We start from the raw sequence: 26,851 nt of genomic DNA, 5'->3' as shown, positions 1-26,851 counted from the left end.
GAGCTTGTCTACTTTATGTTTAGGGAAGAGCTTTTTCTCCAGGAGGAATCTCCCATTTGATGCTATGAGTATTACGATGTCAGCCTTGTTGGTGTTTACTGGCTGGTGACTCTCGCCTGGACTCATTGGTTGTGTGTTGGACTGGGGGGTTCATGTCTGGTGTGTGTGCTCCTCTTGTGAGTGGCTCGGCTGTGGTTCCAAAGTGGGGGGGCATATTGGGCTTCACTCTAACTCTCTTAGTTTATCTCTGTCTCGCTCTCTGTCTCTCTCTCTATCTCTTGATCTCTCTCTCTGTCACTCTCTCTCACTCTGTCTCTCTCCCTCACACCCTGTCTCTGTCTCACACCCTGTCTCTCTCTCTCTCCCTCTCGATCTCTCTCTCTGTCACTCTCTCTCACTCTCTGTCTCTCTGTCTCTGCCTCTCACTCTGTCTTTCCCTCTCTCTCTGTCTCTGTCTCTCTCACTCTCTCTCTCTCTCTGTCTCTCTCTCTCTCTTTGACTGTCTCTCTCACTCTGTCTCTCTCTCTCTGTCTTATTCTCACTGTCTCGCTCTCACTCTTTCTCCCTCTCTCTATCTCTGTGACTCACTTTCCTCTCAATTCAATTCAATTCAATTCAATTTGCTTTATTGGCATGACAAGATACATCTTATGTTGCCAAAGCACCGAAAAACATGTATGATTGAACACCTAAACGCAAATCTAGACATACAGTGTTTAGACAAATATACCCATGTATACATAAATATACACACATATAATATGCATATAATCTTTTCTTAGATTTACTGGTCACTGGTTGTCCCTCTGCTTATGGCAAGCTGTGACATAGTTTGTCGCTAACGTTACGCATTTTCTCTGTTCTCCTAATAGATATGGGAGTTTTTGGTGGTCATTCAAATTTTTGAATTCAGGGCATGTTTTTATGAATTTTGGGTAGAAATTCCCCCTTATTGCCTGATAGTTTCCACAAGTTGTGAGGAAGTGCATCTCTGTCTCCATCACTCCGTGACTGCACTTTCTGTCCCCCTCTCAATCTCTCTGTCACTCAATTCAATTCAATTCAAATTGCTTTATTGGCATGATAAGGTACATCTTATGTTGCCAAAGCATCAAAATACATTTATGGTTGAACACATAAACGCAGATCTATTCATACAGTGTATAAACAGATCCCTGAGTGTATAAATATACATTCGCATAATTTATATATACTCTTTTCTTAGGCTTACTGGTTGTCCCTCTGTTTATGGCAAGCTGTAACATAGTGTGCCGCTAGTGTTACACAGTTTCTCTCTTCCCCTAGTAGGTATGGGAGTTTTTGGTCGTCATTCAAATTTCTGAATTCAGGGCATATTTGTGAGAATTTTTGGTAGAAATTCTCCCTGATGCCCTGATATTTTCCATAGGCTGTGAGGGAGTGCATCTCTGTCTCCACCACTCCCTGACTGCAGTGAGAGCATATCCTGTCCTCTCTTGGCAGCCTGGTCTGCCTGTGTCTGCCTTTTTCGATCGCCAGGCTATGTTCACTAAGTCTGTACCTTGTCAAGGTTTTTCTCAGTTTGTTATCCTTTACATACTCAGCCATGTTGTATTGTCTGTTTAGGGCCAAGTAGCAATTGAGTTTGCTTTGGGTTTTTGTTGTTTCTGCCCAATATGACAGGTATTTTTCCTTTTGCTTAGTGACAATTGTGTTGGGTCGAATTCTCTGTGCTGCGATGTCACTGTCCTGGGGCTGGTTATTGTTAGTATTGTTAGTGGTTGCTTCACTGAGTCCCAGGACTAGTTGACTGAGGGAGTTCTTCTTTATGGTCCTCTCTTGGCATTTCAAGGCTTCGTAATGATAGCAGTGGGGGTTGCTCATTTTTAGGTGTTTCCAAAATTTGGTGGCTCTTTTTTGGATAGTAATTATTAGTGGAAATTGGCCTAGTTCTGCCCTGCATGCATTGTTTACGGTTTTCCTTTGAGTCCGGTGGATACTTTTACAGAATTCTCTGTCTCTCTCTGTCTCCCTCTCGCCCCCTCTCTCTGTCTCTCTCTATGTGACTGTCTCCTTCTCCCTCCCTCACCAGTCCCTCAGTCTCTCTCCCCCTCTCCCTCTGACTCTCTCTCTCTCTGTCTCCTTCTCTCTCTCTCTCTGTCCCTCTCTCTCTCTTGCTCTCACTCTGTCCCTCTCTCTCCCTCTCTCTCTCTTTTTCTCTCTCTCTCTTTCTCTGTCTGGCTCTCTTTCTCTCAGTGTCTCTCTCCCTCTCTGCCTGTCTATCTCTGTCTGTCTGTCTCTTTCTCTGTCCCTCTCTCTCAGACTCGCTCTCTGTCCCTCTCTCCCTCTCTCTATCTCTCACACTCTGGTTCCATCTCAATATCTCCCTCCCTCTCTCTCACTCTATCTCTCTCAGTCTATCTCTGTCTCGCTCTCTGTCTCGCTCTCTGTCCCTCTCTCTCTCTCTCGCTCTCTCTCGCTCTCTCTCTCCCTCTCTCTCCCTCTCTCTCCCTCTCTCTCCCTCTCTCTCTCACTCTCTCTCTCTCTCTGCCTCTCTCACTCTCTCTCTGTCTCACTCTGTCTCCCTCTTTCTCTCTCCCTCTGTCTCTCTGTCTCATTCTCTGTCTCTCTCAATCTCTCTCCCTCTCTTTGTCTCTCTATATCTCTCTCTCTGTCTCCCTCTCTCCCCGTCTCTCTCTCTCTCTCTGACTCTCAATTCAATTCAATTCAATTCAAATCGCTTTATTGGCATGATGACAAGTTACATCTTATGTTGCCAAAGCATCAGAAAACATTCATGTTTGTTCACAAAAATACAGATCTATCCATACAGTGTATAAATATATACTTTCATATAATTTATATATTCTCTTCTTATATTTACTGGTTGTCCCTCTGTTTATGGCAAGCTGTAACATAGTGTACCGCTAGTGGTATGCAATTTCTCTCTTCCCCTAGTAGGTATGGGAGTTTTTGGTCGTCATTCAAATTTCTGAATTCCGGGCATATTTTTGTGAATTTTGGGTAGAAATTCTCCCTTATGCCCTGATATTTTCCACAAGCTGTGAGGAAGTGCATCTCTGTCTCCACCACTCCCTGACTGCAGTGAGAGCATATCCTGCCCTCTCTTGGTAGTCGGGTCTGTCTGTGTCTACCTTTTTCGATCGCCAGGTTATGTTCACTCAGTCTGTACATTGTCAAAGTTTTTCTCAGTTTGCTACCCTTTGCCATGGTCAGGTAATCAGCCATGTTGTATTGTCTGTTTAGGGCCAAGTAGCAATTGAGTTTGCTTTGGGTTTTTGTTGTTTCTGCCCAATATGACAGATATTTTTCCTTTTGCTTAGCGACGATTGTGTTGGGTCGAATTCTTTGTGTTACGCTGTCACTGTCCTGGGGCTGGTTATTGTTAGTAGTGTTAGTAGTTACTTCACTGAGTCCCAGGACTAGTTGACTGAGGGTATTCTTCTTTATGGTCCTCTCTTGGCATTTCAGGGCTTCGTAGTGATAGCATTGGGGGCTGCTCATTTCTAGGTGTTTCCAAAATTTGGTGGCTCTTTTTTGGATAGTGATTATTAATGGATATTGGCCTAGTTCTGCCCTGCATGCATTGTTTACGGTTTTCCTTTGAGTCCAGAGGATACTTTTACAGAATTCTGCATGTAGGATGTCAATTGGGTGTTTGTCCCATTTTGCAAATTCTTGTTGTGTTAGCGGTCCCCACACCTCACTGCCATAGAGTGCAATTGGTTCAATTACTGATTTGAAAATTTTGAGCCAAATGCTAATTGGGATTTCTATTTGGATTGATTTTTTAATGGCATAGAAAGCCCTTCTTGCTTTCTCTTTCAGTTCATTCACAGCCAGTTTGAAATTTCCCGTAGAACTGATTTTTAAGCCCAAGTATGTGTAGTTAGTGGTTTGTTCAAATTTGGTTGTTCCTAATGTGAAATTTATTTTGGGTCCCTGATGTCTGGATCTTTGCTGGAACACAAGGACTTTGGTTTTTTGGGGATTTATTGTCATGGCCCAAGTCTGGCAGTATGACTCCAGCAGATCCAGGTTCTGCTGTAGACCCTCCTTAGTTGGTGACAGCAGAACCAGGTCGTCTGCATAGAGGAGGAATTTAACCTTGGATTCATATAGGGTGAGGCCGGGTGCTGTAGATTGTTCAAGTCGTTTTGCCAATTCATTTATGTAAATATTAAAGAGCGTCGGTGAGATTGGCGAGCCCTGCATCACCCCCCACCCCTGTGGGAAGTATTTTGTTTGTTTGTCTCCAATTTTAACTGCACATTTGTTGTTTGTATACATTGATTTAATTACATCATATGTTTTTCCCCCTACCCCGCTTTCGATAAGTTTCAGGAATAAACCGTCATGCCAGATGGAGTCGAAAGCCTTCTGGAAATCTATAAAGCATGCGTAGATTTTGCTTTTGCTTTGATGAACGTGTTTGTCAATTAGGGTCTGTAGGGTAAAGATATGATCTGATGTTCTATAGTTTGGCAGGAATCCAATTTGGCTTTTACTCAAGACATTGTGCTCCTCAAGGAAGTTTATAAGTCTTTTGTTTATGATGCTACAGAATACCTTCCCCAGGTTACTGTTTACACAGATGCCTCGATAGTTATTTGGGTCGACTTTGCCCCCACTTTTGTATATGGGCGTTATGAGTCCTTTGTTCCTCTCTCTCTCTCTCTCTGTCTCTCTCTCTCTATCTCTCTCCCTCTGTCTCTCTATCCCTCTCTCTCCCTCTCTCTCTCTGTTTCCTTCTCTCTCTGTCTCTCTCTCTCTTTCGCTCCCTCTCTATGTCTCTCCCTCACTCTATCTCTCTGCCTCTCTCTCTATCTCTCTATTTCTCTCTCTCTCTCCCTCTCTGTCACTTTTTCTATCTCTCTCACTCTCTCTCTGTCTCCCTCTCTCTCTGTCTCACTCTGTCTCCTTCTCTCTCTCTCTGTCTCTCTCCCTGCCTCTCTTTCTCACACTCTCTCTCCCTCTCTCTATCTCTCTCACTCTCTCTGTCTCTCTCTGTATCAATCAAAAAATTAGAAGTGCAAGTAACAAGGGCAATACTGTAATCATGGGGGTGTAGCAGTTCGTGTTCACCTAGGTAGGTATCGGACGAATGACTACTAAATAATCGAGTTCGACTTCAGGAGAACAATCTAGAAGTTGTTTATTTAAAAGAACAGACGAAATACAGCAGGTAAGGCGGCTGGATGCAGGAGCACTGTGAAGTAGGTCTTTCCCCAGTGGGGATGACACGAGGACTGACTCCGCAGTCCTGTGGAGAGCATGATGTCGTCATCACGCGCGGTCGCGTTTTCCCGCGCTTAGTTCGTCACGTGACCGCGTCGTGATGTTAGCGCGTTTGCCCGCGCTTGGGCGTTCACGTGACCTGCGCCATTGCATCAGCACGTAGCTGAGGCTGGCCATTGCGGCCAAAGTCACGAGAGGGTGGCTGAACCGGGCCGCGGCCATTGCGGGCGCGGGAGGCCGAACCGGGCCGGCGGCCACCGCAGGAGTGGGAGGCCGAGTTATGCCGGCGACCGTCGGGAGAGTGTAAGGCCGAGCTGGGTCGGCTCACATCTCGGTGTGTTACGTGACGCGCGACGTGAAGTCAGTGCATTACATCGTGTTCTTAAAGGGGCAACGGCCCAAACAGGTAAGTTAAAGGGGCAACGGCCCAAACAGGTAAGTTATGTACATACAAAGGTAAGTTAAAGGGAATTATGTATATACATAGTAAGGGACACCCGGTGGAACCGCCACATGTGCCCCCCCAGAATTCGCTTTAACGAAAGTCCAAAGATGAGATGGTCTGACGAGCTAGTGGTCTCGGCGGGCGTGCTGTCTCAACTTGGCGGGCCAGGTCTGAAGATGCTGGTCGTAAGCGGATCCTTACGCACGTCGTGGCGAATAAAATGTATCCGTCAGGCGAAGGACCGTGGAGACGTGCGAAACAGCAGGCCTTATCAGAGTGACGGGCAGGTTGGGCGGACGCGGGCGATGTCTCCATTGATGTTGAAACAAGTCCTTGTTCTGACGAACTATGCAGGAACACCAACGAGCAATCCAGAAGGACTTGACAGGCGAGGTCGGTGAACTCGCCAACAGGTGAGCGAAACCTTCGGGATGCTGGAACGCACGGAACGGTGCATGCCATAGTGCTACGACGATAACACAACGGAGGGTGAAAAGTTGCTGCGTTGATCAGCGATCGGTGAGAACAGCAACTTTCACATGGCTGATCACGGCCGCGAGATGCCTGTTGGACCCGTCCTCGATGTTTGCCGCATCAGTAGAAGTTTGCATTTGTTAAGGGGAAAACTGGAGAAAGGGCGTCAACGGTCCGGGTTGATTGCGGTAGGGGTAAATTCTGCCTGGAGGGCGGCAACACTTGTAGTTGTACTTGCTTTAGGAGAAAACAGTCGGGAGGGCGGCATGCTTCTTGTCTCACCGAAAAGTGTGGTAGGTAACACAACCAGCAGGCTGACAGGCTGGTGCGTCGTCGGCGGGGCATGAATCTTCGTGTTTCACGAGGGATGGGTCCTCATGTTTCACGAGGTATGGGTAATCATGGTTCACGAGGGATGGGTCCTCGTGTTGCGAGAGGAGCGAGTCCTCGTGGCATCTCCGCGGGGGCACGCGCTCCGATCTTGCGGGCTCCAAAACCTGCGGACCCCGCGCTTGGAGGGATTCATGCTTGCTGTTGCGTTGGGAGATGTCATAGAGGCAGACGAACCGTGTGGTGGTAGAAATATCGAATACGGAGACCGTAAGCACATGCGTGGTCTGTGCAGCATCGATGTTCCCAGCGAATACGTTCGCAAAGACTGGGTCGCCAATGTAGGAACTGGTGTTCGTCGGCTGTTCCCAGCGAATACGTTCGCAAAGACTGGGTCGCCAATGTAGGAACTGGTGTTCGTCGGCTGTTGTTCATCGATTGTTCGTCGGTTGTCTTCTGTGCAGACGAGGGTCAGGCTGGGCGTTTCATCCGTGAAAAACGTTCATGGATATGGGGTCACCAATGTAGGTATTGATGAGCCCCTGCACTCACGTCGTTGGGTCACCAATGTAGCAGTTGATGAGCTCCAGTATTCACGTTGTTGGGTCACCAATGTAGCAGTTGATGAGCTCCCATATTCACGTTGTTGGGTCACCAATGTAGCAGTTCATGTTCACCTAGGTAGGTATTGGTAGAATGACGACTAAATAATCGAGTTTGACTTCAGGAGAATAATCTAGAAGTTGTTTATTTACAAGAACAGATGAAATACAGCAGGTAAGGCGGCTGGATGCAGGAGCACTGTGAAGTAGGTCTTTCTCCAGCAGGGACGCCATGAGGACTGACTCCGCAGTCCTGTGGAGAGCGTGATGACGTCATTACGCTCGGTCGCGTTTTCCCGTGCTTAGGTGGTCATGTGACCGCGTCGTGATGTTAGCGCGTTTGCCTGCGCTTGGGCGGTCACGTGACCTGCGCTGTTGCGTCGGCGCGTGGCTGTGGCTGCTCGTTGCGGCCGAAGTCACGAGAGCGGGTGGCCGAACCGGGCCGGCGGCCACCGCAGGGGCAGGAGGCCGAGTTGTGCCGGCGACCGTCGGGAGAGTGTAAGGCTGAGCTGGGTCGGCTCGCATCTCGGTGTGTTATGCGACACGCGACGTGACGTCAGTGCATTACGTCGCATTCTTAAAGGGGCAACGGTCCAAACAGGTAAGTTAAAGGGGCAACGGCCCAAACAGGTAAGTTATGTACATACAAAGGTAAGTTAAAGGGAATTATGTATATATACATAGTAAGTGACACCCGGTGGAACCGCCACAGGGGACTTTAATCTACATATTGACTCAAATTACTACTAATGGTGTGGAGGGCGAATTCTTGGAATGCAAGCGAGATGGTTTCCTGAATCAGTATGTGGAGGAACCAACCAGGGAACAGGCTATTCTGGATCTGGTACTATGTAATGAGAAATGGTTAATCAATAATCTTGTGGTAAAGGGGCCTTTAGGGACAAGTGACCATAATATGATTGCATTTTATATTAAGTTTGAGAGTGATGTAGTCCAATCTGAAACTAAGGTCTTCAATCTAAACAGAGGAAACTACAAGGGTATGAGGGACAAGTTGGCCATGGTAGATTGGGAGACTACACTATGAAGGTGGACATACAATGGCTAACATTCAAGGAAATAATGCATAATTTGCAACAAACATATATTCCTCTAGGGCATAAAAACCCAAATGGAAAAGTGATCCAACCATGGCTAACAAAAGAAATTAAAGCTCATATTAAGTCAAAGGAGGAAGCTTATAAAGTTGGCAGAAAAAGCGGTCAGCCTGAGGATTGGGATCTTTTTAGAAATCAGCAAAGGAGGACCAAGAAATGGCTAAAGAAAGGGAAAATGGAATATGAGCACAAACTAGCGAAAAATGTAAAAACGGATTGTAAAAGCTTCTATAGGTATGTGAAAAGGAAAAGACTGGCAAAGAGAAATGTAGGTCCTTTACAGACAGAGACGGGAGAATTTATAATGGGGAATGAGGAAATGGCATGAGAAATTAAATAAATACTTTGTTTCTGTCTTCACGGAGGAAGACACAAAAAACCTCCCAGAAATACGAGAAAACCAAGGGTGTGACGAGAATGAGGAACTTAAAGAAATTATTATTAGTAAAAACAACAGCACTAGCAAAATTAATGGGACTAAAAGTTGATAACTCCCATGACCGGATGACCTACATCCTAGGGCTTTGAAAGAGGTGGCCATCAGGATAGTGGACGCATTGGTTGTCATCTTCCAAAATTCTATAGATTCTGGAATGGTTCCTGCAGATTGGAGGATAGCAAATGTAACCCCGCTGTTTAAGAAAGGAGGGAGAGAAAAAACGGGAAATTGGAGATCTGTTAGCCTCACATCAGTAGTTGCGAAAATGCTGGAATCTGTTATAAAGGATGCAATAACTGGGCACTTAGAAACTAATAGTGAGATTGGGCAGAGTCAACATGGATTTATGAAAGGGAAATCCTGTTTGACAAACCTATTGGAGTTCTTTGAGGATGTAATTAGTGGAGTAGCAAAGGGGAACCAGTAGATGTGGTGTATCTGGATTTTCAGAAGGCCTTCGATAAGGTCCCACACAAAAGGTTGGTGAACAAAATTATGGAATTGGGGGTAATATACTAGCATGGATTGAGAATTGGTTAACAGGCAGAAAACAAAGAGTAGGGATAAACGGGTCTTTTTCAGGATGGCAGGTTGTGACTAGTGGGGTACCGCAAGGATCGGTGCTTGGGCCCCAGCTATTCACAATCTATATCAATGGTTTGGATGAGGGGACTAAATGTAACATTTCCAAATTTGCTGATGATACAAAGCTAGGTGGCAGTGTCAGTTGTGAAGGGGTTATGAAGAGGCTTCAAGGGGATCTTGACAGGCTTGGTGAGTGGGCGAGAACATGGCAGATGGATTATAATGTGGATAAATGTGAAGTTATCCACTTTGGTAGAAAAAACAGAAAGGCAGAGTATTTCCTAACTGGTGAAAGATTGGGGAATGCTGATGCTCAAAGGGACCTGGGTGTCCTTGTACATGAGTCACTGAAAGTGAATGTGTAGGTGCAACAAGCCATTAGGAAGGCAAATGGTACACTGACCTTCATTACAAGAGGATTTGAGTACAGGAGTAAAGAAGTCTTACTCCAATTATATAGGGCCTTGGTGAGACCACACCTGGAGTACATATACAATTTTGGTCACCTTACCTAAGGAAGGATATACTTGCCATTGAGGGAGTGCAACGAAGGTTCACAAGATTGATTCCTGGGATGGCGGGACTGTCGTATGAGAAGAGATTGAGTAAACTAGGCCTGTATTCGCTTGAATTCAGAAGAATAAGATGGGGTCTCATTGAAGCATACAAAATTATTACAGGGCTTGATAGGGTGGATGCTGGGAGAATGTTTCCCTTGGCTGGGGAGTCTAGAACCAGGGACCACAGCCTCATGATTAAGGGTAGGCCATTCAGGACTGGGATGAGAAGAAATTTCTTCACACAGGGGGTGGTGAATCTTTGGAATTCTCTACCCCAGAGGGCTGTGGAGGCTCAGTCATTGGGTAGATTCAAAACAGAAGTCGATAGATTTCTGACTAGTAAAGGCATCATGGGATATTGCGATAGCGCCGGTGAATGGAGTTGAGGCAGATGATCAGCCATGATCTTATTGAATGGCGGAGCAGGCTCGAAGGGTTGAATGACGGTCCTGCTCCTATTTCTAAAGTTCTTATGTCACTCTCTATCTCTCTCACCCTCTCTCTGTTTCTCTCTATCTCTCTCACTCTCTCTCTGTCTCTAGCTCTCTCTCTGTCTCACTCTGTCTCCCTCTCTCTCTCTCTCTGTCTCTCTCTATCTCTCTCACTCTCTGTCTCTAGCTCTCTGTCTCACTCTCTCGCAGTCTCTCACTCTCCCTCTCTCTGTCTCTCTCATTCTCTCTCTCTGTCTCTCTCTCTATCTCTCTCACTCTCTCTCTGTCTCTAGCTCTCTCTCTGTCTCACTCTGTCTCTCTGTAACTCTCCCACTCTCTGTCTCCTCTCTCCCTCTCTGTCTCCCTCTCTCGCTCCCTCACTATCTCTCTCAATTCAATTCTCAATTCAATTCAAATCGCTTTATTGGCATGATAAGGTACATCTTATGTTGCCAAAGCATCAAAATACATTTGTAGTTGAACACATAAACGCAGTTCTATTCATACAGTGTATATCCCTGAGTGTATAAATATACATTCGCATTATTTATATATACTCATTTCTTAGGTTTGCTGGTTGTCCCTCTGTTCATGGCAAGCTGTAACATAGTGTGCCGCCAGTGCTACACAGCTTCTCTCCTCCCCCAGTAGGTATGGGAGTTTTTGGTCGTCATTCAGATTTCTGAATTCAGGGCATATTTGTGAGAATTTTTGGTAGAAATTCTCCCTGATGCCCTGATATTTTCCACAGGCTGTGAGGAAGTGCATCTCTGTCTCCACTACTCCCTGATTGCAGTGAGAGCATATCCTGTCCTCTCTTGGCAGCCTGGTCTGCCTGTGTCTGCCTTTTTCGATCGCTAGGCTATGTTCGCTAAGTCTGTACCTTGTCAAGGTTTTTCTCAGTTTGTTATCCTTTACCATGGTCAGGTACTCAGTCATGTTGTATTGTCTGTTTAGGGCCAAGTAGCAATTGAGTTTGCTTTGGGTTTTTGTTGTTTCTGCCCAATATGACAGGTATTTTTCCTTTTGTTTAGTGACAATTGTGTTGGGTCGAATTCTCTCTCACTATCTCTCTCACTATCTGTCTCTCTCTCTGTCTCTCTCTCTGTCCAATTCCAATTCCAATTAAAATGCTTTATTGGCATGAAAGTTTACAGAAAACCATATTGCCAAAGCTTACATAGCAAAAAGGTACAGTTTTCCAACATTCTGTAGGTGTCAATCGATTTGACATTTGTTGGGTACATACAATATTACTTTTAAACAATATTAATTTTAAACAGTCTTTGTACTTCATTTGGTACGTTCAATATTAATTTTAAACAGTCTTAATTTTAAACAGTCCTCAGGTTGTGACATGTTGTTACATATTTGGCCCCAAGGTATGGTCTGTCTCCTTCTCCTAGGACTAATCTCAATTTTGACAGATCATCCAATTCCTTGAAATCTGGGGTTGTTTGGCTTAGCTTGTTGAATAATATGTTTCTTGATGTGTTGAATTTTTCGCATTTTAGGAGGAAATGCATTTCTGTTTCAACCTCGCCAGCCAGACATTGATCGCATATTCTATTCTCTCTAGGCTGCCAGGATTTCTTGTATCTGCCTTTTTCAATTTCCAGTTGGTGGTCGCTTAGTCTGTACCTGGTGAGGGTCTGTCTCTGTTTTGTGTCTCTGATGGTCGTGAGGTAGTCTGCCAGTTTATATTCTCTTTTTAGGGCCCGGTAACATTCTAATCTGCTTTGGCTTTCGGTTATTTTGTTCCAATGTTCCAGGTAGGTTTCTTTGCATTTTTTAATGATTTGGTTCACTCGGATTGGTGTTTGGGCGGCTGTGTTGGTCTGGGGCTGGTCAGGGTCCGGCTGAGTACTTAGTTTCCGTAGCAGCTGACTCAGGGGACTCTTTTCTGGGTTTAGCTCTTGGGTCTGAAAGGCTTTGAAATGAAGGGTGTCTGGGGAGCTAGATTTGAGGTGATTTAGGAAGTTTAGTGCTCGTTTTTGGATGTTTATTATCAGTGGGTATCTGCCTAGTTCGGCTCTGCATGCATTTGTTGGCGTTTTCCTTTGGGTGCGAAGGATGCTTCGGCAGAATTCTGCATGTAGGGCTTCTATTGTATGTTTTTCCCATTTAGTGTAGCTTTGGTGATTTAGCGGGCCCCATACTTCACTACCGTACAGTGCAATGGGCAGGATTATGCTGTCAAATATTTTGAGCCAGATTTTGATTGGGATTTGGATGTTGTAGAATTTTCTTTTTATTGCATATAGGGCTCTTCGGGCTTTTTCTTTTAGTGCATTCACTGCTATGCTGAAGCTCCCTGATGCTGTAATAGTTAGACCAAGGTAGGTGTAGCTCATAGTGTGTCCTATAGTGGTATCACTGAGGGTAAACTGGTATTTGTTTTCCTGACATCTGGGCCTTTTTTGAAAAATCATGATGTTGGTTTTCTTTAGATTTACTGTTAGAGCCCAATTTTGGCAGTATTTGTCGAGTAGGTCTAGTTGTTGCTGTAATCCCTGTTCTGTGGGAGACAGCAGAACCAGGTCGTCCGCATAGAACAGGGATTTCACTTCTCCATCTAGGAGACGGAGACCTGGTGACTCGCTTTGCTCCAGCATGTCTGCTAATTCATTTATGTATATGTTGAACAGGGTCGGGCTCAAATTGCAGCCCTGCCGGACGCCTCTTCTCTGGGTGAAGAAATCGGTGCGTTTGTCTCCAATTTTGACCCCGCATTTGTTTTTCAGATACATTGATTTAATAAGGTCATAGACTTTGCCCCCTATTCCATATTGAAGAAGTTTATAATAGAGCCCTTCGTGCCATATAGAGTCAAAGGCTTTCTTGAAGTCGATGAAACAGGCGAATATTTTCCCATTTTTTGTTTGGTGTATATGTTTTTCAATGAGGGTGTGAAGGGTATAGATATGGTCGGCGGTGCGGTGTTTTGGAAGAAAGCCTATTTGGTTTTTTCTGAGGATATTATGTTTGTTAAGAAAATCAAGTAATCTACTATTTAGAATACTGCAGAATAACTTCCCTAGACAACTGTTGACACAGATGCCGCGGTAGTTATTTGGGTCTGATTTGTTTCCGCTTTTATATATGGGGGAGATTAGTCCTTGGCACCAGATATCGGGAAAACAGCCTGAACGTAATATGATGTTGAATAATTTGAGTACCGCACCCTGCATCTCCATATTGCTGAACTTGAGCATTTCATTTTTGATGTTGTCTGGGCCACAGGCTTTCTTTAGGTGGAGAGATTTTGTTTTTGTGGCCATTTCTTTCCATGTGATTGGGGAGTCTAGAGGGTTTTGGTTGTCTTTGATTGTTGCTTCTAATGTGTGGAGTTTTTCTGTGACCTGATGTTGACTTGGGTTTGTTTCGTTTATTGGGATGTCTTTGTAGAGGTTTTCAAAATGTGTTCTCCAGATGTCGCCATCTTGGATTGGTAATGCTTGCAATTGTGTTGTACTCAGGTTATTCCACATTTCCCAGAATTGTTTTGGGTTGGTGGAGTTTTCAATTTCTTCTAGTATTTTGTGGGTATAGTTTTGTGTTTTGTTCCTAATGGTGTGTTTATATCTTTTGAGGGTTTCATTGTATCTAGTACGTAGGTCCGGATTGTTTGGTTGGCGATGCTTTTGGTTTGATATTTTTCTCAGGTCTTTTCTGGCATTTTTGCATTCGTGGTCAAACCATTTCTTATTTTTATTTTGTCTTTTGTGACTCTTCCTCTTCTGTTTCACGAGGTCGGCTTTTACAGCTGCCTCATGAAAGATCATATTTATATCCTCTATGGCCATGTTTACCCCATCTCTGGTGATCTCATATAGATTTTCTTTAAATTTTGAAATTTTACTTGTGAGATCAGGTGAATTTAGTGCTGTGATGAATTTATCTCCACTGTCTGGGGCCCATCTGTATGTCTGGTTTATTTTATGTAGCTTACTGGGTTCCTTTTTTGTGTCTGTAGTTTGGGCAGAAAGTTTAAGGTACACATTTATTTGGTTATGGTCTGAGAGGGGGGATTGCTGCCTGACAGTGAATGCGTTGATATCGCAGGGGTCCAGGTCAGTGATTGTATAATCCACCACACTAGACCCAAGAGTTGAGGAATATGTGAGTCTCCCTAAGGAGTCCCCTCTGAACCTACCGTTAACTATGTACAGGCCTAAGGCTCGGCAGAGTTGCACTACCTCCCTACCGCTTTTATTTATTTCACAATCGAGGTTGTTTCGGTTTGCGATGGCTGGTGTGACATATAGAGGGGTCTGGCCAAACACATGGTTGTTGCCCTGTGGGTCTATGAAGTCAGGTTCACATCCTGTCCTTGCATTTAGGTCCCCACATAGTAGCACCTTTCCTTGGGCCTGGAAATGGCTGATTTCCATGTGGAGAGTGTCAAATATCTCCTCTTCAAAATATGGCGATTCTATTGGAGGTATGTAGATCGCACATAAGTAAACATCGTTTTTTTCTATTCCTATATTTTTATCTAATTTTAGCCATACGTGTGATTTTCCCTGTTTTATCGGTGAGATGTGTTTGTTCAGTTCTCCTTTATACCACACCAGGATTCCCCCGGAGGTTCTGCCCTTGCGTGTCTTAATGTTCTTTACTGAAGGCACAATAATTTCATGGTACATTGGGGGACAGTGGGTCGGCATGTCCTTTTGGCACCATGTTTCTGTTAACACAATTATATCAATGTCTTTTATAGCTTTTAGGAATTCAGGGTCTGTACTCTTCATCCCAAAAGTTGAGGAGCGGAGGCCCTGGATATTCCAGCAGCTTATGTGGAAAGAACGCATTTATATAGTTCAATAAAACGAAATAAAATGGACCTATTTTGTGGGATGAGTGTGGAAACACTATTTTCTATAATGCTAAATGATGATTTAGTATAAATTTCATGAGGCATGCACATATATCTATCTAATAGTAGTAATAATACTGATAAGATAACAATAATGATAATGATAAATAACAATATTAATAATTTCTCCGGCTTTCTATCAGGCTGTTCAGCATCGTCATGATCTTTCTCAGTTCTTGGTCTACAGTCTGTGGTCTAGAGGGGGGTCTTGGGTTCTGTTGTTGGTTTTGTAAAGGGGGGTGGGGGACATTGGTGGTCCTGTTTGGGTTACGGCTCCCAATGGTAGAGGGGGTGGGAGGGCTGCGTCTTTTGGCAGTGTTTATGAGGTTTTTTGCAAAGACCCACATCCGCTGTTTGAGTAGATGTATTTCGTCATAGAGGTCCCTTGTGTTGATGTTTGGATGATGGGCCAGGTAGACGTTGGGGAAGACAGAACATCTCGTGTCGATCTCCCTGTTGGTGTTGTGGATTATATAGGCTGGGGTGTCCTTTCTGGGCAGTAGTGTGGAGATCACGATCCGCGCCTCGGGGAATTCCTTGCTGGCCTTTTCCGCCATCCTGCTCACCGCCCTAGCAGTGCCTTCCCGTAGGGTGCGTAGGTCGTTTGTGCCTGTGTGGATCACAAGCCATTTGGGGCTTCCAAGGGATTCTTTGTTCAGGATCTTCATTGCATGTTCTGTGTTGCTGCACCATTTTTTCAGGACTTGATGACCTGGGAACAGCCTCTGGGGGTCCAGAAACTTTCCGTTGGAGTCGGTCAGCAGGACCGCCTGAGGGGCTGGTTTTTCAGACTGGGTAGCAGTAGTCTGGGCAGGACTCGACTGATGGCTGGTTGTTGGCTGGGTTTCTGGGATATGTTGTGTGGCAGGAGCGGGGTTTGAGGCTTTCGGTGTGTCCTCGTGTGGGGGGGCATCTGACGGGTTCTGCGTCCCTGTGTGTGAGGACTGGGTAGCGGTAGTCTGGGCAGGACTCGACTGAGGGCTGGTTGTTGGCTGGGTTTCTGTGGTGAGCTGTGTGGCAGGAGCGGGGTTTGTGGCTTTCGGTGTGTCCTCGTGTGGGGTGGCATCCGACGGGTTCTGTGTCCTTGTGTGTGTTGTTTTTTGGACCTTAAGAGGTTTGTGTTGCCTGCTGAGCCTTTCTACGGCCTCCGTCATTTTGTTTAGTTGGGTATGGAGTTCTTGGATCTTATTTATTTGTTCCTCTACGGTCTTTCTCAGATTGTGGATGGTGGACTCGTTTTCCATTTTCAGCTGTTTGAATTCCTCCGTCCAGTTCTTGGTCTGTGTTTCTCTGTATTCGTTGAATTCGAGTTCTAGTTTGGACAGACTCTCTTTCAGCAGTTTGTTTGCGTTGAGAGGTGTGGGGGGGGTGGAGATGGTCAGGGAGGTGTGTGTCTCTGCTGGACTCTCTTCTTCTTCCTCCGCTTGGCTCTCATCATCCTCTGTTCGATTCTCTTTTGCCTCCTGTCCATTGGTCCTATTTGTGTCTGCCTTAGTTTTCAGCTGGGGGAATTCCTTTTCGAAGGAGTCCAGACTTTCTACATTCCCCTGTATCATGATCTTTCCTTTTTTGTTGTAGTAGCTTATGGTTAGCAGGGGGTCATCTTTATCTAGATTTCCATCTTTACATATTTTCAGTCTGCCTCCACTGCCAATACCTTCGCTGGAGACGTATGCGTAGTATTTTTGTAAAGTCTCCTTCCATGAGGGAATGGAGTCGGTGTAGAATATGAGGTTGTTCTTCGTCTTAATCCCTTTGTGTGTGTGGTATAGTCAACGTAGAGGACCTCTGGGTTACTTTTTAGTGTTATGTCCTTGTGTTTTTCCTTTGCTTTATTTTTTGTGCATTGCTCAGGATATTTCATTTCCCTGCTCATTGTAGTCGTTTGTTTTGTCTCAGGTAGATAACTTTTTTTCTCTTTTTTGTGTCGTGTTCCACCTTATCCCACTTTTAGGTCCAAAATTGAGAGTTTTTCAGGGGTTCATCTTTGATATAGCTGCTCTTAAAAGTTTCTCTCTCTCTCTCTCACAGGTTCCTGGTTCGGGTTGTTTATCGTTTCTCTCTGGTTTCTATTCCTTCTTTCTTTCTTTTTTTTTTTTTTTTTTTCTTTTTTTCTTTTTTTTTTCTTCGGGTTTGTTGTTCTTTTTCTAGGTTAACTAAATTTAGGTAGATCTAGGTATAGCTTTTTTCCTCCGGACCCGGAGTTTTCCTCTCTCTCCTCGCGTCGGTCTCAGGCTGTTTCTGCTCTGGTCCCAGCCCCTCGGCTCGGCTGTGCAGTCCCGTCCCGGTGTTTGTCCGAGTTTCTCCGACCCCGGAGTTTCTCGGGTTTCGGGCCCCGGGCTTGCTCTCTCTCCGGGCTTCTGCCCTGGTCCCCGCCCGGCCCGGTGTTTGTCCGAGTTTCTCCGATCCCGGAGTTTCTCGGTTTTCAGGCCCCGGGCTTGCTCGCTCTCCGGGCCTCTGCCCTGGTCCCAGCCCCTCGGCTCGGCTGTGCAGTCCCGGCCCGGCCGAGTCTCTCCGACCCCGGAGTTTCTCGGATTTCAGGCCCCGGGCTTGCTCGCTCTCCAGGCCCGACCCGATCCGGCACCCCTACCTCTCCACTCGCCTCTTTGACTGGCTCGGGCCGTTCCTCCCGGTCTGGGTCGACTCCTGTTGCTGCTCGCTCTCCTTCTCTCCGGTGCCTCGCTCGGCCCGGTTCCTCGGGCCTTTCTCCGGCTTCAGGCTCCGTGCTCCGGTTGCTGCTCGGGCTCTGCTCTCTCTCTCTCCCTGTTTTGGAGTTCTCTCTCTCTGTTCCCGGTTTCTCTCTCTCTGTTCCCGGGTTTTCCTGCGCTGTTCTGGCTCCGATCCCCCGGCCGCTGTTTCTCTCTCTCTCCAGCTTTCTGTCTCTCTCTCTAGCTTTCTCTCTCTCCAGCTTTCTGTCTCTCTCTCGCCAGCTTTCTCTGTCTCTCTCTCCAGCTTTCTGTCTCTCTCCAGCTTTCTCTGTCTCTCTCTCTGTCTCTCGCTCTCTCACTCTCGATCCTTCTCTCTCTCCCTCTCTCTGTTTCCCTCTCCCTCTCTCTCTGTCTCTCTCTCACTCTCTCTCTGACCCTCTGTCGCTCTCCCTCTCTCCCTCTCTCCCTCTCACTCTCGCTCTCCCTCACTCTGTGTCTATCTCTCTCCTTCTCTCTGTCTCACTCTCCCTCTCTCTCTCAGTCTGTCTTTCTCTTTCTCCATCTCTCCGTCTCTCTCAACATTTCACTCCCTCTCTGTGTCTCTCTCTCTGTCTTTATCTCACTCTGTTTCCCTCTCTCTCTATCTTTCTCTCTCTCTGTCTCTCTCTCTCTATCGCTCTCACTCTCTCTCCATCCCTCTCCCTATCTCTCTGTCTCTCACTGTCTCCCTGTCTCTGTCACTCTCTGTCTCTCTCTCTCTCTCTCTCTCTCTGTTTGTCTCTCGCTCTGTCTCTCACTCAGTCTGTCTGTCTCTCTCTCTCTCTCTCTTCCTCTCTATGTCTCTCACACTCTCTCTGTCTCACTCTGTCTCCCTCTCTCTCTCTCTGGCTCTCTGTCTCTCTTTCCAACTCTCTCACTCTCTCTCCCTCTCTCTATCTCTCTCACTATCTCTGCCTCTCTATCTCCCTCTGTCTGTCTCTCTCCCTCCCTCTCTCTCCCTCTCTCTGTCTCTCTCCCTCTCTGTCTGTCTCTCCCTGTCTCCCTCTCCCTCCCTCTCTCTCTCCCGCTCTCTCTCTGTCTCACTCTCTCACTCTATCTCCCTCACTCTCTCTCCCTCTCTCAAACTCTCTCATTCTCTCCCACTCTCTGTCTCTCTCTCTCTGTCTCCCTCTGTCTCAATCTCTATCTCTCTGTCCCTCTCTCTCTCTCTCTCACTCCCTCTCTCTCTGTCCCTCTCTCTCTTTCTCTCTCTCTGTCCCTCTCTCTCACTCTCTCACTCTCTGTCTCTCTCTCTGTCTCTCTGTCGCTATCTCTCTCACTCTCTCAACCTCTCTCTTAATCACTCAATCTCTCACCCTCACTCTATCTCTCTATCTCTCTCAATCTCTCCCTGTCCCCCTCTATCTCACGCAGTCTCTCTCCCTTACTCTGTCTCTCTATCTCTCTCGTTCTTTCTCTGTTTCACTCTGTCACCCTCTCTCTCTATCTCATCACTCCCTCTCTCTCCCTCTCTCTCCCTCTCTCTATCTCTCCCCCTCTCCCCATCTCTGTCTCCCTCTCTCTCTTTCTCCCTGTCTCTGTCCCTCTCTCTCTGACATTCTCATTGTCTCTCTCTCTCTCTCACTCTCACTCTCTCTTCCCTCTCTTTGTCTCTCTCCCTCTCTTTGCCTCTCTGCCTCTCTCTATCTCTTTCACTCTCACTCCCTCTCTCTATCTCTCTCACACTAGCTCCCTCTCTTAATCTCTCACCATCTCTCTCCCTCTCTCTGTCGCTCTATCTCTCTCACTCTTTCTCTGTCTCACTCTGTCTCCCTCTCTCTCTCTGTCTCTCTCTATCTCTCTCACTCTTTCTCTGTCTCACTCAGTCTCCCTCTCTCTCTGTCTCACTCTATCTCACTCACTCTCTCTCTGTCTCCCTCTCTCTGTCTCTCTGTCTCTCCCTCTCTGTCTGTCTCTCTCTCTATGTCACTCTCTCTCTCTGTCTCTCCCTCTCTGTCTGTCTCTCTCTCTATGTCACTCTCTCTCTCTCTCTCTCCCTCTCTGTCCCTTACTCTCTCTCTCTCTCTCATCCTCTCTCTCTGTCTCCCTCTCTCTCTCTCTCTCTCTGTCCTTCTCTTCTGTTGCTCTCTCCCTCTCTCTATCTCTCTCACTTTCGCTCCCTCACTATCTCTCTCCCTCTCTCTCCATCTCTCTATCTCTCTCTATCTCTTTCTGCCTCCCTCTCTCTCTCTAACTCTCTCTGTCTCTCTGCCTCACTCTCTCTGTGTCTCTCTCCCTCTCTTCATCTCTCTCTATCTCTCTCTCCCTCTCTCCTCTCTCTCACACTCTGTCTCCCTCTCTCTGTCTCCCTCTCTCTGTCTCCCTCTCTCTGTCTCCCTCTCTCTGTCTCTCTCTCTCTCTCCCTCTCTGTCTCCCTCTCTGTCTCCCTCTCTGTCTCTATCTCTGTCTCTGTCTCTCTCTGTCCCTTACTCTCTCTCTCTCTCTCTCTCTCCCTCTCTTTATCTCTCTCCCTCTCTCCCTCTCACTGTCTCTCTCTCTCTCTCTCCCCCCCTCTCTCTCTCTCCCTCTCTCTATCTCCCCCTCTCTGTCTCTCTATCTATCTCACTCTCTCCCTCTTACTGTCTCTCTCTCTCACTCTCACACTCTCACTCTCTCTCCCCTCTCTGTCTCTCTCCCTCTCTTTGCCTCTCTGCCTCTATCTCTTTCACTCTCACTCCCTCTCTCTATCTCTCTCACACTCGCTTCCTCTCTTAATCTATCGCCATCTCTCTCCCTCTCTCTGTCTCTCTCTATCTCTCTCACTCTCTCTCTCTATGTCACTGTCCTGGGGCTGGTTATTATTAGTAGTGTTGATAGTTACTTCACTGAGTCCCAGGACTAGTTGACTGAGGGGACTCTTCGCTATGATCATCTCTTGGCATTTCAAGGCTTCGTAATGATAGTAGTGGGGGTTGCTCATTTTTAGGTGTTTCCAAAATTTGATGGCTCATTTTTGGATATTAATTAGTAGTGGATATTGGCCTAGTTCTGCCCTACATGCATTGTTTGTGGTTTTCCTCTGAGTCCGGAGGATACTTTTACAGAATTCTGCATGCAGGATCTCAATTGGGTGTTTGTCCCATTTCGCGAATTCTTGTTGTGTTAGCAGACCCCACACCTCACTGCCATAGAGTGCAATTGGTTCAATTACTGATTTAAAAATTTTGAGCCAAATGCCAATTGGAATTTCTATTTGGATTGACTTTTTAATGGCATAGAAAGCCCTTCTTGCTTTCTCTTTCAGTTCATTTACAGCCAAATGAAAGTTTCCAGTAGAACTGATTTTTAAGCCTAAGTATGTATAATTTGTAGTATGTTCAATTTTAGTTGCTCCTAATGTGAAGCTTATTCTGGGTCCCTGATGTCTGGATCTTTGCTGGAACACAAGAACTTTTGTTTTTTGGGGGTTTATTGTCAGGGCCCAGGTCTGACAGAATGACTCTAGCAGATCCAGGTTCTGCTGTAGACCCTCCTCAGTTGGTGAGATAGGCGAGCCCTGCGCCACGCCCCTGTGAGAAATATTTTATTTGTTTGTCTCCAATTTTAACTGCACATTTATTGTTTGTATACATTGATTTAACTACATCATATATTTTTCCCCCTACACCACTTTCAATAAGTTTTAAGAATAGACCGTCGTGCTAAATAGAATCAAAAGCCTTCTGGAAATCTATAAAGCAGGCAAAAATTTTGCTTTTGTTTTGGTGAACTTGTTTGTCAATTAGGGAGTGTAGGGTGAAAATATGATCCGATGTTCTATAATTTGGTAAGAATCCAATTTGGCTTTTACTCAAGACATTGTGCTCCTCAAGGAAGATTATAAGTCTTTGGTTTATGATACTACAGAATACCTTCCCCAGGTTACTGTTCACACAGATGCCTCGATAGTTATTTGGGTCAAATTTGTCTCCACTTTTGTATATGGGTGTTATGAATCCTTTGTTCCAGATATCAGGGAAGTAACCAACACTCAGAGCCAAGTTGAAGAGTTTTAGGATAGCCAATTTCATTTTATCGTCAGTGTGTTTAATCATCTCGTTTAGGATGCCATCTGCATCGCAAGCTTTTCTTGGTCGCAGGTCCTTGAATTTTTCAAATAACTTTTTTTCAGTTTTTGGGTGGTCTATAATGGGTTTTGGTAGTCTTTTATGGCCAGTTCGAGCTTTTCCAATTCTTTGCATATTAGATCTTGCTCTGGGCTTAGTGTGTTTTTCTGGTATAATTTTTCAAAATGGTTTTCCCGTATGTCTCCATTTTGAATGGGCAATTCATCGCATTGCTTTTTGTGTAATGTATTCCAGTTGTCCCAGAAACAATTAGAATCGATAGATTCCTCAATGGAGCTGAGTTTATTCTTAATATACTGTTCTTTCTTGGCTCTGAGTGTGTTTTTATATTGTGTTAGTGCCTGACAATAAGCAAGGCGTAGTTCCTTGTTTTCTGGTTGTCTGTGTTTTTGGTTTGATATTTTTCTGAGTTTTTTCCTCATGTTATGACAGTCTGAATCAAACCATTTTTTGTGGTTTTGGGTTTTGGGTTTACTCTTGCGAGATATCAAGTTCGACATTGTTGCCAAATTATCAAAAATATTATTTAGGTTATTCACTGCCAGGTTTATGCCTTCTTTATTGTGCGTGTATGTGTTTTCCAGAAAGGTGTCCAAGAGGGATTGAGTTGATTGGCTGCTAATTGCTTTCTGGTATTTTTCCGTACTGTTTTGGGCCCATCTGTAGGGTTTTTTAATGTACAGCTTACTGGGCTGTGTTTCTGTGTTGGTTGTTTCTGTCCTTTTAAGATACGCAGTAATTTGGCTGTGATCTGACAGTGGTATTAGTGGTTTGACTGTGAATGCTCTGAAAGAGAATGGGTCCAGATCTGTAATCATATAGTCTACGGTGCTGATGCCAAGAGGTGAAGAATAGGTCGATCTTCCTGGGGAGTCTCCTATGAACCTACTATTGACGATGTACAGACCCAGGCTTCGACAGAGCTGCAGGAGCTGCTTTCCGTTAGCATTTATCTGTTTGTCGTAGTTACACCTGTGTGAATGTAAAGGGAGATCAAACTGGTTATTTCCAAATATGTAATTATTCCCCTGAGTACTGATAAAGTCTGGTTCTTCACCAGTTCTTGAGTTGAGGTCACCACAGATCAACACGTTCCCCTGGGCCTGGTAATGGTTAATCTCCCTCTCAATGGTGGAGAAGGTGTCCTCTTTGAAGTACGGGGATTCTATAGGGGGGATGTACATTGCGCAAATGAAAACATTTTGCATGCTAGAAATGATGTCTTTCTTAATCTTGAGCCATAAGTGGTTTTCACCCTTTTTTATAAATTCTATGTAATTCCTAAGCTCTGCTTTAAACCAAATCAGTATGCCTCCAGAGTCTCTGCTCTGGGTTACTCCTGGCAGTTTACTGGAGGGGACCACCAGCTCTGTGTACCCAGGGGGACAACCATTGGGCCCTTCTCCCCTACATGTCTCTTGCAAAATGATAATGTCCAGTTCTTTGATTTCATCTCAGAACTCTGGGGACCTGCCCTTTAGGCCAAGCACAGAAGAGCGTAGGCCTTGGATATTCCAGGTTGAGATGCACAAGGATTTCATGTTTAGATTGGTCTTTTACTGTGATAGGTGTGTGTGTCTTTGTCGTATTAAATGGGGGGAAAAAAAACATTTCAAGTGTCTATAAATACTGACAGTATATAGCTGCAACTCTTTCTAACAGGTGTGAAAAAGTGAAAAGGGCTAGTCATTATGCTTCCTGATCCATAAGGCAGGAGCAGAAGATGCTGAGCATCTGCTTTATGTCTCTCAATGGATTGTCTCTGCCTGTTTTATTGCTTACGTCCTGTGCCCATCTCACTCTGTCGGGCTGGGGTTCTTGCTGCTGTGGTGGTCCTGCTCTCCTGAGGGGCAGGAGTGGTGCAGGGCGGGCAGTGGTGCTGTGCTCATATGGCGTGTACGTGGGGATCCTCTCTGGTCCTGGTTGGTGTGGTGGTGGTCTCTGTATTGGTCCTGGGCTGTACCTCGCTGGTCTCTGATGGCCGGGGGGGGGGGGTGTCCTTTTCCTCTTGGAGTCTGGGTGTGAACCCAGTTAAGAGCGACATCCTTCAGGGCCTTAGCAAAGACCGGCACTAGCTCTTTGTAGAGATGGACGTGGTCTTCAAGACATTTCACATCGAGGGTGGGGTGTTGGGCCAGGTGCACGTTATGTTTTAGTTCACAGTATCGTGCTATGCTGGCATTTATCTTGTTGATTGTTCTGTGGTGAAAGTCTTTTCTCGGCAACAGTGTGGAAATAGTGATTCTAGTGTTTGGGAAGGTATTGCTTGCCTTCTCAATCACTGTTCGGAGCGACGTTTCCACCCTCTCCTCCTGCTGGGCCCTTAGGTCATTTGTGCCGGTGTGTATTATGATGTGTTGAGGGGAGCCTAATTGGGTTGTGGTCAGCCATTCCAGGGCTTTGTCTGAAGTTGGGCACCAGTGCTTGGCTACTTTATGTTTAGGGAATAGCTTTTTCTCCAGGGGTATTTCCCATTTGAGTCTGAGTATTGCAATATCAGCCTTGTTGGTGTTTACTGGCTGGTGGCTCTCGCCTGGACTCACAGGTTGTGTGTTGGACTCGGGGGGTCGTGCCTGGTGTGTGCGCGCCTCTTGTGAGCGGCTCGGCTGTGGTTCTGAAGTGGGGGGGTCAGACTGGGCTTCATTGTGCTGGTCGGTCTGTGTGGCTCCCCCTGTATTGTGGGTCTGCTGCTGTTGTTCAGTGTGAGAGTGCAGCTGCCCAGTCGGGCTCTGTACTGTCTTATCTCTAGCCTCTGGCTGCTGGGCTAATGCCACTCTCTCTCCCCTGTGTCTCTCTTTGTCTTTCTGCAGCTCTTTCACCTGCTTCCCAAGTAAATTCAACTCTCTCCTGTATCTCTCCCTCTCTTGCTTTTGTTCTTGCTTCATTGCTGAAATGCTGCTTTCTTGATCGCTTTTCAGTTGAAGGACATCCTCTATAAGTTTAACCAGCTCTATCTCCAGATGGGTGAACTTCTCCTTTAGTTGTACCGGGCTGTGGGGCCCCAGGGTGTGTGCCTGGTCAGAACTGGAGGGCTCACTCACTTCCTGGCTAGGCTGCTTTACTCCTGGTGAGCTTGAAGTGGTAGGGGGAGTGTGTGTGGCTTTCTCCCTGGTAGTTACTCTGGGGCTGGTCAATTGTACCATGGGGCTGTGGGGCCCCAGGGTGTGTGCCTGGTCGGAACTGTGGGGCTCGCTCACCTCCTGTCTAGGCTGATTTACTCCTGGTGAGCTGCAAGTGGCGGGGTGAGTGTGTATGGGTTTTCCCATGGTAGCTACCCTAGGGCTGGTCCTTCCCCTCTCTACTAATCTTCTCAGTGTCTGTAAGGCCGTTTCAAAGTCTTTGTGGTTGCCTTGCACCATTATTGTCCCGTTTCTGTACATGTTGACATTCGTCATTTCACTATCAGGGTCCTCTGATTCCCTTATTTTCATTTTGGACCCATTAGTGGTTTTTTCATGCTGAACATGGCGATAGTGTGTGGTGATTGCTTTTTCCCTGAGTAAAAAATAAGATTACACATATGCCCATTTCTGTACCAGTCAGCAAAAAGAGTTTCTGGCTTCACTCTCAGCTGCTGTTGCTTGGACGATTTTCTTGCATTTTTTTTGGTGTTGGGGGGAACTGAAAGAGGTTGCTCTCAGTGCGCCACGGGAGCTGCTGTGGCTCTTCTGATTTGCTCATTTTTGTATACCGGCTGGTTTTAGTGTGTAATACCCACTGGAAATGTTATGTACGCTAAGTATGGTTATCAATCTTTAACTTAGACACTGTATTATCATTGTTATAAATCCCTGGGTTAAAGTTGCCCATGTGAAGGTACGGCAAGAACTTTTAAGGACACAATGTGACTAAGAGCATACTTTCCATAATTCTGTACCAGTATCAACTGTTGCAGACAGTGAGGCTGCGCAGTCTCCAGGCAGAAACCCCAGGAGGAAGGGGTGGAGTCGGGTTTTTCAAGCAGGAAACAGGAGCGACTGGAAGAGAAGAGGGCAGGAGCTCTGAAAAGAGGGCTCAGGAGGCAAATGGCTGCCGCATCCCGTCCCGGGTTTCCAAACTCGGCCACCGCCCTTCGTATTAGTAGCTCTGCATCCAGAACTCAAAGTGGGATTCAGTGATCGTGAAGAGAATTCAACGAAGGGGTTTGGAGTCGTAAGTCTTGCAGACATTATACATACCATGAGCTCTAACTTAAGCGCGCCAACGAAAGAGTGCACTCGAATTTGGACACAGGGACAGATTCTCCTTTGAATCCATATAAATGGAGAATGTATGTTTATTATGTCTAGATTCGTTCTAATGTATGCAAATATCTAATTTAGTTCATTGACCTGTAATCTTCTTATACTGTCTGACGTTAAAACTATAAAGTAAGATAATTAGAATTAAGCCATTGTAGTAGTGATCTCCTTACTGGACTATAGAATACTGTCTACAACAGAGACCACATCTCACATATATCTAGAGAACCGTGAAGGGGTTACAAGTGTAAAAGTAAAAAAAAAATTCTTGCTGACCTTAGAATATGGGGGTGTACTCACTCAATTCAGATTTTGATAAAAGGCGAGTTTCCTTGAAGTGTTGGTCCTCCTGCTGATTGCTGTTCTGTGCGTGTCTAATAACTTTTTTTTTAAACTTTTCTTGAGTTTCAGGCCCCGGGTCCGGTGTTTCCCTCTCCCGACTCACGGACTTTCCCAGGCCCCGGGCTCGCTCGCTCTCCGTGCCCTGGGCGGGCTTTCTCATGTCGTTCTCAGGCCCCGGGTTTTTTTTAACTCTCCAGGCCCCGTACTCACTCTCCTGGCTCGGGCCGCCCCTCCCGGTCTGGGTCTGGGAGCCGCTGCTTCCAAGTGCCTCCGGCCCACTCCCCCTCTCCAACCCCGCGGTCTCTGGGCCTCAGTCTCGGCCTGGCCCCTCGGGCTTTTCCCGGGCTTCAGGCCCCGCTCGGGCTGTCCCTCTCTCCTGAGTTCCCCCTCTCCGACCCCGCGGTCTCTGGGCC

Source organism: Somniosus microcephalus, chromosome 8 (genome assembly GCF_052327205.1).
Source record: "Somniosus microcephalus isolate GS21.2 chromosome 8, FLI_Smic_1.0, whole genome shotgun sequence".
Classification (NCBI taxonomy): domain Eukaryota; kingdom Metazoa; phylum Chordata; class Chondrichthyes; order Squaliformes; family Somniosidae; genus Somniosus; species Somniosus microcephalus.
The sequence above is the reverse complement of the archived record's forward strand: the minus strand, read 5'-3'. Positions refer to the sequence as shown.